This window comes from Pan paniscus, chromosome 18, assembly GCF_029289425.2.
Source record: "Pan paniscus chromosome 18, NHGRI_mPanPan1-v2.0_pri, whole genome shotgun sequence".
Lineage (NCBI taxonomy): Eukaryota > Metazoa > Chordata > Mammalia > Primates > Hominidae > Pan > Pan paniscus.
The window spans coordinates 54,949,787-54,963,474 of NC_073267.2; positions in this window are offsets into that span (position 1 = coordinate 54,949,787).

A 13,688-nucleotide genomic window follows, 5' to 3' on the forward strand; every position below is an offset into this window, starting at 1 on the left:
GTTCCAGGTGTGAGACCCCTGCTCCACCTTGGACTTGCCTTTGTCATTGTTTCTCTCTTTCCCAGACAGCCATGCTGAGAAGCAGGAGCCCCTGGGAGACAAAGGATGAAGGGAGGTAGTGAGATCAATGGCCCAACAATCTTGGGCTGACACACACCTCTGGGGTCTCAGGTATGATTCCAAATCCCAGAGACCCTTCAACAACTCACCAGACTGTATCCCCATCCGCATGGGATACGATTCCTGCACACAGCCTCCTTCAGGAATGGAATCAAAAGAGCAGTTTCCAGTGCCCACCTCACAGTCTCCAAGCAACTATTCCTCTGGCGGGACCTGGTCAAGGAGTTAGCACGAGGAGGCCCTATGGTCAAGACATTTAGGGTCCCACATTGGTTGTTGCAGGCAGCCTTTTTCTCAAGACCAGGCCAGTCCGCCTCCACTATTTTCCTCTGCTTAGGCAGCCTGACAGCCCTGACAGACAAGAGCCCAAGCCTGCCTCATGAATGCACATGTGCCACTCTCTGGGTACCAGGGATGAGTGGTAAGCCAGGGCTCACCTCACAGTGAACACCACTGTTGCCTGGCAACGGATCCCTGTGGCTTGGTGGAGCAGGAAACCTCTGTGGACATGCGACGGCGTTGGACTCTCTCCTGTCTTCTCTAGGGAATCCACAGAATAGTCCCAGGATTCTAGGAGTGGGCAGGGCCGAGCCAGTCTGAAGACACATCAAAAGGAGCCACAGGGATGCACAGCAAAATCACTAAGGATCCAAAAGCATCCTCAGGATACATCAGGCCTGCCTAGACAGTGTGGGGGTATGTCTCATTAAAAGGTACCCCCCTGTGATTTATAAGTCCTGTCTGCAGGGCCCCTTGAAAACACTTAAAATACTTCAAATTTGGTTTGCAGCAGAGCAGGTACCTCACGTCAGGAGGCAGGCAGTGCTCCATCATCTTGGGATTTCATTCCAGGATTGAGAGTGTGAGCAGGAATAATGTCAGAGAGGGGTGAGGATACAAATAAAATCTGGTAAGGAGTGGATGAAGTTTCATCACTTCACCTGCAGGAGATGTGCAGACAGATGATGAGAAGTTTGTTCCAATGTTATCCCCGCATTTTCTACATTGCACAAGTTTTCCACACCATGGCCTGCTGCCGAGGAAAAAGGACTACAACATGAGGGGAACCACTGGAGTGCAAACTGTGGCCATTCTGGCCAGCTCCTACTTTGGGCTTTTATTCCCGGAGCCACACAGGAGTGAGATGGTTTGATGCTCGGTGGGCTGTGGCCTCCACTGTGGGCTTTTCTTTTCCTGACTGCCATGTTCCTCTTGGGCCTAAGATTTCCTCAGTTTGGCTCAAAGTCTTCCATAGTAAATCTTTCCCAGTTCACAGAGGACAATCCTTAGGGGGATCCATTGCATGGGTGTTTCTTTGTAAACACTGTCATGTGTTAATAACTGGGCAGCTGTGATACTTTTGGAACCATGAATTTCCGTTATATCCACTAAGAAGGGAACTCTTGTTCTCCTCTTCTATCGGAGAGCTGCATGATTCCTGTAGGATGAGAAGCAGTCAGATGTGTCTGGCTTTTGCCTGGTGATCTAGGATCTGTTTCCTTTCATCTGCACATCCATTATTATTGTGGAGGGGGCCTTTCATTGGGCTGTTGATAGCTGGGACTGCCTCTCCCCACAGATCTTCTTGGCTGCCAGGGATTTCAGAGAGCAAAAGGGACTTCGGGTAGGCTGGCTGCAGGCAAGGTTGTGGGTAGTTGTTTTGTTGTGGGGGCTAGGGTGCTTTGTACTTTGCAGGAGGCTCTTGTATTCTCTGGCAGGAATCCCTGAATATGGCTTCGACTCCAGCACAGGCCCTCTTGTGCTCCCAGGTGAGGCTTGATTTCCCTTTGCTTTCATAGAAGGTCCTTAGTGCCCCTCCACAGCACTCCTACACAACCTTTTCAGGCTTGCAATCACCCCAGACCCTCTAAGATACTCTCTCAACCTCATCTGCCCCAGTGAGAATCCAGTTCCAAGTGTGAGACCTCTGCTCCACCTTGGACTTGCCTTTGTCGTGGTTTCCACCTTTTCAAGACAGCCGTGCTGAGAAGCAGGAGCTTCTGGGAGGCCCAGAATGAAGGGAGTCAGTGAGCTCAAGGACCCAGCAATCTTCTGTTGCTACACTCCTCTGGGGGTCAGGTATGATTGCAACTCCCAGAGACCCCTCAACAACTCACCAGACTGCATCCCCATCCCCATGGGACATGATTCCTGCACACAGCCTCTTTCGGGAATGGAATCAGAACAGCAGTTTCCAGTGCTCATCTCATAGTCTTGAGGAGGCTCCTCCTCCCGCGGGACCCAACCGCAGAGTTGGCCCAAGGAGGACCTATAGCCTAGACATTTAGGGCCCTGAATTGGTTGTCACAGGCAGCCTTTTTCCCGAGACCAGGCCGGCTCTGCCTCCACCATTTTTATCTGCTTAGGCAGGCTGACAGCCCTGACAGCCAGGCGCCAGAGCCTGCCTCTCAAATGCCTACGTACCAGTCTCTGGGCACCAGGCACGAGCAGTGAACCATGGCTTGCATCACAGTGAATGCCACCTTTGCCTGGTGATGGGTCCCTGTGGCTTGGCGGAACAGGAGACCTCTGTGGACATGTATCAGCATTGGACTCTCGCCTGTTCTCCCCAGTGGATCCACGGGATAGTCCCAGGATCCTAAGAGTGGGCAGGACCAAGCCAGCCTGAAGAAAAGTCAATTGGAGCCCCAGGGATGAACTGCGAAATCCGTAAAGATCCAAAGGGATCCGTAGGATGCGTCAGTCCTCCCTAGACGGTGTGGGGGTGAGTCTCCTTGAAAGGTGCCCCCCTGTGATTTCTAGGTCCAGCCTGCTTGTGTTTCCCATGGCTGCTTTCTCTCCGGAAAGGCTTCCTGGCAGGGCAAAGCCATGCAGCCTCAGAAGCTGCTGGGCTGTGTGTTTCTGTGGGAGTGTTGCGAGTGTTAGATATCTGGGTTTGTGTGTGTGGCTGTGTGTGTGTGTTTGTTGTGTCTGTGTGTCTGTGTTTGCGTGCAAGTGGAGTCTGCTGAAAGGAATGTGGCTCAGGCACAGGAGGGCTTTTTCCTTCTAGTCAGCTGACCTTTTTTGCACCTATGTGTGGCTCCACTTGGGCTGCAGGGCTGCGTGTCCTTTTATTTTCTCCGTGGTTCCTGAATCTGCAGTGAAGTAGGGTGGCTGACTGAGACAGGCAGCAGTCCAAATCACCTCCCCCTGCAAAGAAGCAACTTTTCTGGAAAGATGAGGAGCACATCACACCCAGGAAGAGAAATCTCCCATTGCCTCATTGTCCTGTGGCAACTCAGGGCTGGACCATAACAGTCCTGTCCGTAGGGCCTTTTGAATCCACTTGAATTTGATTCCCAGCAGAGCAGATGCCTCACAGCGTGAGGCGGGCATGCTTCCATCGTCTTGGCATTTCATTTTGGGGCAGAGAGTGTGAGCAGCAACAAGATCAGAGAGGGCTGAGGATACAGTCTTGTGAGGTGTGGATGCAGTCCTGCAACTTCACCTTCAGGAGAAGTGCATACAGATCACGCAGAAGGTACCTCCAAGTTTATCTCCACTTTTCTTTCATTGCACAAGCTTTCCACACCATATCCCGCTGCCAAGGAAAAAGAACTCCAATGTGCAAGGAACCGCTGGGGCACAAACTGTGGCCATTCTGGCCAGCTCCCGGTTTGGGCTTTCTTCTCCAGAACCACATGGGTGTGGGATGGATTGTTGTTGGGTAGGCTGTGGCCTCCACTCTGGCCTTTTATTTTCCTGACTTCCATGTTCCTTGTCGGTTTTGGGTTTCCTGGGCCTGGTTCAAAGACTTACACAGTAAACATCTCCTACATCGTGGAAGATGACCGTCATAGGGATTCACTGCATGAGTGTTTCTTTCTAAACACTGTCATGTTTTAATGACTGGGCAACTGTGATACTTTTGGAACCATGGATTCCTGTTATATCCGCCAAGAAGCAAACTCTTTTTCTCCCTCTTCTGTCAGAAGGCTGCATGATTCCTGGAGAATGAGGAGCAGCCAGACATGTCTGATTTTTGCCTGGTAATCTAGGCTCTGTTTCCTTTCATGTGCATGTCCTTTCTCATTGAGAAGGGAGTCTTCTTTGGGCTGTTGCTGGGTCGGACTGCCTCTTGCCACAGGCCTTCTTGGCTGCCAGGGATTTTAGGAAGCAAAAGAGACTTTGGGTAGGCTGGCTACAGGCCAGGTTGTGGGTAGTGATCTCATTGTGGGGGCTGCGCTGGTTTGCATTTTTCAGGAGGCTCTTGTGTCCTCTGGCAAGAATCCCTGAACATGGCTTGGACTCCAGCGTGGGCCCTCTAGTGCTCCCAGGTGAGGCTTGATTTCCCTCTGCTTTCATGTGAAGTTCTTAGTGCCCCTCCACAACACTCCTGGACACCTTTTTAGGCCTGCAATCCCCCCAGATGGACACTGAGACACTCTCAACCTCACATGCCCCTGTGAGAATCCAGATCCAGGTGTGAGTCCTCTGCTGTGCCTTGGACTTGCCTTTGGGGTGGTTCCTGCTTTTCCCAGACAGCCATACTGAGAAGGAGCAGCAGGAGTATACTGATAAATACTCAACATATAAAGTTGGTGAGTTGCAAGTATGTCTGTGATATTTCCAATAACCATGGTGAAAGGAAGACACTGTATTTTAAATATAGACAAACTGATTTCTCTGGAGTCGGAAAAACCGAAAGACTTCTTGGATAACATCATTTTTGCTCACAACATAATGACATATAGTAAACAAACTTCCATGAATAGCCCTAAATTAATTGTGGCATATTGCCTTAAAATGTTTCTCAGTCAGAGTAGAAGAGTTCAGGACCTGGTTTAAATAGTCAATTATCTGATGGCATCAACCTTTGTTTTGATCCAGTCAGTTGGAAACACTATTTTTGTAGGATCTATGATGGGACACTTCAGAGCCCATTGAGGACTGTAGTGAAAAACCTAATATCCCATGATAAAAACTAGAAACAAGCTACCTGTGAAAGTGCTTTGCAATGTGTGGATTCATCTGACAGAGTTAAAACTTTGTTTTGATTGAGCTAGTTAGAAATACTCTTTTTGTAGAATCTATGAAGGGATATTTCAAAGACCATTGAGGCCTATAGTGAAAAAGCAACTATCCCATGATAAAAACTAGAAACAAGCTATCTGTAAAAACACCTTGCGATGTGTGGATTCAGTTCACAGAGCTAAACCTTTTTTTTGGTTCAGCCAGTTGGAAACACATTTTTGTAGAATCTATGAAGGATTATTTCAGAATCCATTGAACTCTATAGTGAAAAACCAAATATCCTGGGATAAAAACTAGAAAGAAGATCTTTGTGACGCATGGATTCATTTCTCAGAGTTAAACCTTTGTTTTTATTCAGCCTGTTGGAAACATCCTTTTTATTGAATCTAAGAAAGAACATTTCAAAGCCCATTGATACCAGTAGTGAAAAATTGAATATCCCACAATAAAAAATTGAAACAAGATATCTGTAAAAATGCATTGAAATGTGTATTTGTCTCACAGAATTAAATCTTCCTTTGATTCAGCTGGTTCAAAACACTCTATTTGTAGAATCCATGAAAAGACATTTCAGAGCTCATTGAGGCCTATAGAGAAAAACTGAATATTCCATGATAAAAGTAGAAACAAGCTATCAGTGAAAATGTTTTGTGATGTGTGAATTCATCTCAAAGAGTTAAACCTTCCTTTTAATTCAGCAGGTTGGGAACACTTCTTTCATAAAAACTACGAAGTGACATTTCAAAGTCCTTTGAGGCCTGCAGTGAAAAACAGAATATCCCACAATAGAAACTAGAAAAAAAGCTATCTGTGATAGGGTTTTGTGATGTGCAAATTCATCTCACAGAGGTAAACATTTCTTTTGATTCAACAGGTTGGAAGAACTCTATTTGTATAATCTACGAAGGGACATTTCAGAGCCCTTTGAGGCTTATAGTGAAAAACCGAATATCCCACAATATAAACTAGAAAAAAACTATCTGTGAAAATGCATTGCAATGTGAGGATTCATCTCACAGTTACATGTTTCATTTGATTCTGCTGGTTGGAAACACTTTTTCTTGTAATCTCTATGAAGGAACATTTCTGAGCTTAGTGAGACCTATAGTCAATTGTGTAAAACCATATATATAGTGAAAAACCATATATCCTGCCATAAAAACTAGAAACAAGCTATCTGGGAAAAGGCTTTGCAATGTGTGGATTCATCTCAAAGAGTTAAACTTTTGTGTATATTTAGACAGTTGGAACTACTCTTTTTGTACAATCTTCAAAGGGATCAAAGGGACATTTCGGACCCATTGAGGCCTACAGAAATAAACCAAATATCATGCAATAAAAACTAGAATAAGGAGATATCTGTGAAAACACTTTGCAATGTGTGGATTCATGTGACACACATAAACCTTTGTTTTGATCCTGCCAGTTGGAAACACTCTTTTTGTAGAATCCACAAAGGGACTTTTCAGAGTCCATTGGGGAGTACAGTGAAAAACTGAATATCCTATGATAAAATCCTGAAACAAGCTCTCTGTGAAAATGCTATGCTACATGTAAATTTATCTCAGAGACTTAAACCTTTCTTTTGATTCAGCTAGTTGGAAATACTCTTTTTGTAGAATCTATGAAGGACTTTTTGGAGCTTATTGAGGCCTATAGAGAAAAACCGAATACCCTGCGATAAAAGCAGAAACAAGCTATCTGTGAAAACGTGTTGTGATGTGTGAATTCATCTCAAAGAATTAAACCTTCCTTTTAATTCAGCAGGTTGGAAACACTTCTTTTGTAGAATGTATGAAGGGACATTTCAGAGTTCTTTTAGTCCTATAGTGAAAAACTGAATATCCTGTGAAAAAACTAGAAAAGAGCTTCCTGTGAAAATGCTTTGTGATGTACGAATTCATCTCACAGAGGTAAATTTTTCTTTTAATTTACCAGGTTGGAAACACTCTTTTTGTAGAATCTACAAAGGGACATTTAAAGCCCATTGAGTCCTATGATGAAAAAATGAATATCCCATGATAAAAACTAGAAACAAGCTATCTGTGAAAATGCGTTGCAATGTGTGGATTTATCTCACACAGTTAAACCTTTCTTTTGATTCAGCAGTTTGAAAACACTATTTTTGTAGAATCTATGAGGAAACATTTCAGAGCTATTTGATGACTATAGTGAAAAACTGAATATGCCATAATAAAAACTAGAAAAAAGCTATCTGTGAAAATGCGCTGTGAAGTGTGGTTTTATCTCAGAGAGTTATAATTTTGTTTTGATTCAGCCAGTTGGGAACACAATTTCTTAGGAATCTATGAAAAGACATTACAATGCCAATTGAGGCCTATAGTAAAATACCAAATATCACACGATGAAAACCAGAAACAAGCTATGTGTGAAAACACTGAGCGATGTGTGCCAACATATCACAGAGTTAAACTTTTCTTTTGATCCAGCAGGTTAGAAACACTCTATGGTAGAATCTACAACAGGACATTTCAGAGAGATTGAGGCCTATAGTAAAAATACAAATATCCTGTGATAAAAGCTAGAAAAGAGCCATTTGTGAAAACACTTTGCAATGTGTGGATTCAACTCATAGAGTTACACCTTTCTTTAGATTCAGCTGGTTGGAAACGCTCTTTTTGTAAAATCTATGAAGTGGCCTTTTGATGGTCATTGAAGCCTACAGTGAAAAATAGAGTATCCCACCATAAAAACTAGAAACAATATATCTGGTGAATCTGCTTTGCAATGTGTGGATTCATCTGAAAGTCTTAAATCTTTCTTTCAATTCAGCCAGTTGGAAACACTTTATTTGTAGGATCTACGAAGGGAAATTTCAGAACTTATTGAGGCCTATAGTGAAAAACTGAATATCCCATGATAAAAACTGGAAACAAGCTATCTGTTAAAATGCTTTGTAATATGTAAATGTGTCTCACAGAGTTAAACATTTATTTTCATTCAGCAGTTTTGAAACACTGAAGATTTTTGTAAAATCTACAAAGGGACATTTCAAAGTCCATTGAGGCCTATAGTAAAAAACTGAATATCTCGTCATTAAAAACTAGAAAAATGCTACCTGTGAAAACACTTTGTGATGTGTGGATTCATCTCACAGAGGAAAACCTTTCTTTTGATTGAGCTGGATAAAATCACTGTTTTTGTAGAGTCTATGAAGGGACATTTCAAAGCCCATTGACGCCTATAGTAAAAACTTGAATATCCCTCAATAAAAACTAGAAAGAAGCTATTGGTGAAACCACTTTGTGATGTGTGGATTCATCTCACAGAGATAAAACTTTCAATTCAGCAGTTTGGAAACACTTCTTTTTTAGGGTCTACAAAGAGACATTTCAGAGCCCATTGAGACCTATGGTAAAAAAACAAATATTTTGCAATAAAAACTAGAAGCAAGCTATCTGTGAAAATGCTTTGTGATGTATGGATTTATATCACAGAATTATACCATTTTCTTGATTCAGCTGGTTGGTAACACTCTTCTTGTAGAATCTATGAAGGGACATTTTGGAGCCCATTGAGGCCTATATTGAAAAGCTGAATATTCCATGATTAAAACTAGAGAGAGATTCATCTCACAAAATGAAACCTCCCATTTGATTCAGCCTGTTGGAATCACTCTTTTTGTTGAACCTATGAAGGGACATTTGAAAGCAGATTGAGGCCTATAGCAAAAAACCGAATAAACTGCAATAAAAACTGGAAACAAGCTATCTGTAAAAACACTTTCTTTGTGTGGATTCATCTCACAGAGGTAAACCTTTGTTTTACTTCACCATGTTAGAAACACTTTTTTTTGTAGAGTCTATGAAGGGACATTTTGGAGCTCACTGAGGCTTATGGTATATATATATATTTCACAATAAAAACTAGAAACAGGCTATCTGTGAAAACGCTTTGGGATGTACGATTCATCTTACAGAGCTATACCCTTTTCTTGATTCAGCCGATTGGAAACACTCTTTTTGTAGAACATATGAAGGGATATTTTGGAGCCCATTGAGGCCTATAGTGAAAAATCGAATATCCCACAATAAAAACTAGAAAGAAAGATTTTTTTAAACTGTATTGTGATGTGTGGATTCATCTCACAGAGTTAAAACTTTCTTTTATTCAGCCAGTAGGAACAATTTTTTTTGTAAAACCTAGGAAAGAACAATTCAGAGCTCATTGAAGTCTATAGTAGAAAATGGAATATCTTGTCATGATCACTAGAAACAAGCTATCTGTGAAAATATTTTGCTATGTATGGATTCATCTCACAGAGCTATACATTTCTTTTGATTCAGTCCATCAGAACTACTATTTTGTAGAATTATGACGGGACATTTCAGAGCTTACTGAGGCCTATAAAGAAAAAGAGAACCTCCCACAATAAAAAGTAGAAATAAGCTATTTGTGAAAACGTTTTGCCATGTGAAAATTTATCTCAAAGAGTTAAACCATTCTTTTGTTTCAGCAGGTTATAAAGACTTCATTTGTAGAATCTACAAGGAAACATTTTGGAGTCCATTGAGGCCTATAGTGAAAAAATAAATATCCCATAATAAAAATTAGAAGAAAAATGTATGTTAAAATGCTTTGCAATTTGTAGATTCATCTCACAAAGTTAAACTTTTGTTTTAATTCAGCTGGTTGGATACACTCTTTCTGTAGAATCTACGATGGGACATTTTAAAGCCCATTGAGGCCTATAGTAAAAAAACGAACATCTTGCAATGAAAACTAGAAACAATTTGTCTGCGAAAGTGCTTTGCAATGTGTGGATTCATCTCACAGAATTAAACATTTGTTTTATTTCAGCTGGTTGGAAACACTCTCTTTGTAGAATGTGTGAAGGGACATTTCAAAGGCAATTGAGGCCTATAGAGAAAAACCAAATATCCCGCAAGAAAAGCTGGAAGCAAGCTGTCTGTGAAAATGCTTTATGATGCATGCTTTCATCTCAGAGAGTTATACTGTTCTTTCATTTCAGCCAGTGAGAAACACTCTTTTTGTAGAATCTATAAGGGGACAGTGCAGAGCCCATTGAAGTCCATAGTGAAAGACTGAATATCCCATGATAAAAATTAGAAACAAGCTGTCTGTGAAAACATGTTGCAATGTGTGGATTCATCTCAAAGAATGAAACTTTCTTTTGATTAAACAAGTTGGAAACACTCTTTTTTTAGAATCCACAATGGGACATTTTGGAGCCCATTGAGGCCTATTTTGAAAATCCAAATATACCGCAATAAAAACTAGAAACAAGCTATCTGTAAAAATGCTTTGTGATGTGTGAATTCATCTAACATAAATAAAACTTTTTGTTATTCAGCCAGTTGGGACCTCTCTTTTTGTAGAATCTATGAAGGGACATTTCAAAGGCCATTGAGGCCTGTAGGGAAAACTGAATATCCTGCAATAAAAACTAGAAACAAGTCAGGAAGCAACAGGTGCTGGAGAGGATGTGCAGAAATAGGAATATTTTTACACTGTTGGTGGGACTGTAAACTAGTTCAACCATTGTGGAAGACAGTGTGGCAATTCCTCAAGGCTCTAGAACTAGAAATACCATTTGACCCTGTGATCTCATTACTGGGTATATACCCAGAGGATTATAAATCATGCTGCTATAAAGGCACATGCACATGTATGTTTATTGCGGCACTATTCACAATAGCAAAGACTTGGAACTAACCCAAATGTCCAACAATGATAGACTGGATGAAGAAAATGTGGCACATATACACCATGGAATACTATGCAGCCATAAAAAAGGATGAGTTCATGTCTTTTGTAGGGACATGGATGAAGCTGGAGAACATCATTCTCAGCAAACTATCGCAAGAACAAAAAACCAAACACCACATGTTCTCACTCATAGGTGGGAATTCAACAATGAGAACACATGGACACAGGAAGGGGAACATCACACACTGGGGCCTGTCGTGAGGTGGGGGGAGGAGGGAGAGAAAGCATTAGGAGATATACCTAATGTAAATGATGAGTTAATGGGTGCAGCACACCAACATGGCACATGTATACATATGTAACAAACCTGCACGTTGTGCACATGTACCCTAGAACTTAAAGTATAATAAAAAAAAGAAAAAAAGAAATGCTAAAAAAAAAAAAACTAGAAACAAGCAGTTTGTTAGCATGCTTTGTGATGTGTAGATTCATCTTACAGAGTTAAAAATTTGTTTTTATTCAGCCATTTGGAAACACTTTTTTTGTAGAATATATGAAGGAAAGTTTCTGAGCCCTTTGAGGCCTATAGTGAAAAACAGAATATCCCATGATAAAAACAAGAAACAAGCAGTCTGTGAAAATGCTTTGTGATGTGTGGATTCATCTCACAAAGTTAAACCTTTTTTTTTTTTTTTTGTTCAGCCAGTTGTAAATACACTTTTTCAAGTATCTACCAAGGGAAATTTCAGAGCCCTTTGAGGCCTATAATTGAATTACCAAATATGCCACAATAAGTACTAGAAACAAGCTATGTGTGAAACTGCTGTGTGATGTCTGGATCCATCTCACAGAGTTAAACCTTTGTTCTGATTAAACTGGTTGGAAATACTTTTTTTTTTTTTGTAGAATCTATGAAGGGAAACTTTGGAGCCAATTGAGGCCTATAGCAAAATACAGACTATCCCGTAATAAGAGTAGAAGAAAGTGATCTGTAAAAATGCTTTGTAATGTGTGGTTTTATCTCACAGAGTTAAAATTTTCTTTTTATTCAACCGATTGGGAATTTCATGATAAAACTAAAAACGAGCCATCTGTGAAGATGCTTTAGGTTATATGAATTCATCCCACAAAGTTAAACTTTTCTTTTGATGCAGCCATTTGGAAATATGCTTTTTGAAGAATTGACCAAGGAACATTTGAGAGCCCCTTGAGGCCTATATTGAATTACAGAATATGCCACAATAAGAACTAGAAACAAGCTATCTGTGACAATGCCTTGCAATGTGAGAATTCATCTCAAAGAATTAAATGTTTCTTTTGAGTGTGCAAGTTTGAAACACTGTTTTTGTAGAATCTACAAAGTGACATTTCAAAGCCCATTGAGGCCTATAGGGAAAAACGGAATATCCTGTGATAAAAACTGGAAACAAGCTATCTGTGAAACCACTTTGTGATGTGTGGATTCATATCAAAGGGTTAAATCCTTGCTTTGATTCAACTGATTAGAAATGCTTTTTTTTAGAAACTACGAAGAGATATTTCAGAGGCCAATGAAGCCTATAGTCAAAAAACAAATATCCCATGATCAAAACTGTAAACAAGCTATATGTGAAACAGCTTTTCAATGTGTGGATTCATCTCACAGAATTAAACCTTTCTTTTGATTCAGCCGGTTGGAAACACTGTTTGTGGAATATACAAAAAGACATTTTAGAGCACAATAAGGCCTATAGTGAAAAACAAAAAATCCCATGATAAAAATTAGAAACAAGCTATATATAAAAACACTTTGGGATGTGTGGATTCATCTCACAGAGGTAAACCTTTGTTTTGATTCAGCAGGATTGAAAGACTCTTTTTGTAGAATCTACGAAGGAATATTTCACAAACCATTGAGGCCTATAGTGGAAAACAGAATATACCATGATAAAAACTAGAAACAAGCAATCAATGAAAATGCTATGTGATGTGTGGATTCATCTCACTGAGTTAAACCTTTCTTATGAACAGGCACTGGAAATCACTCTTTTTGTAGAATCTATGAGGGAACATTTTGAAGCCCATTGAGGCCTACAGTGAAAAACCAAAAATCCCACAATATAAAGTAGATACCAGCGGTCTTTACAAACGTTTTGAGATGTGTGGATTCATCTGACAGAGTTAAACTTTTGTTTTGATATAGCCAGTTAGAAGATCTCTTTTTGTGTAATCTATAAAATGGCATTTTGAAGCCCTTAGAAGCCTATAGTGAAAAACCGAATATCCCCAGATAAAAACTAGAAAGAAGCTATCTGTGAAAACACTTTGCAATACATGGATTTATCTCAGAAAGTTAAACCTTTTCTTGGTCCAGCCAGTTTTAAACACTCTTTTTGTAGAATCTATAAAGAAACATTTTGGAGCACTTTCAGGCCTATAGTGAAAAACTGAATATTTCACAATTAAAACTAGAAACAAGCTATTTGTGAAAATGCTTCACTGTGTGTGGATTTAGCTCACAAATTTAAACCTTTATTTTGATCTAGCTGGTTAGAAACACTGTTTTTGTAGAATCCAGGAAGAAACACTTAGAAGCCCTTTGAGGCCTATTGTTAAAAACAGAGGCTGGATGTCGTGGCTCACACCAGTAATTCCAGAACTTTGGGAGGCTGAGGTGGGTGGATCATGAGGTTGACAAATCGAGATCATCCTAGCCAACATGATGAAACCTCATCTCTACTAAAAGTACAAAAATTAACTGGGTGTGTTTGCATGCACCTGTAGTCCCAGCTTCTTGGGAGGCTGAGGAAGGAGAATCACTTGAACCTGGGAGGCTGAGGTTGCAGTGAGCTGAGGTCATGCCACTGCACTCCAGCATGTGTGACAGAGTGATACTACATCAAAACAAAACAAAACAAAACAAA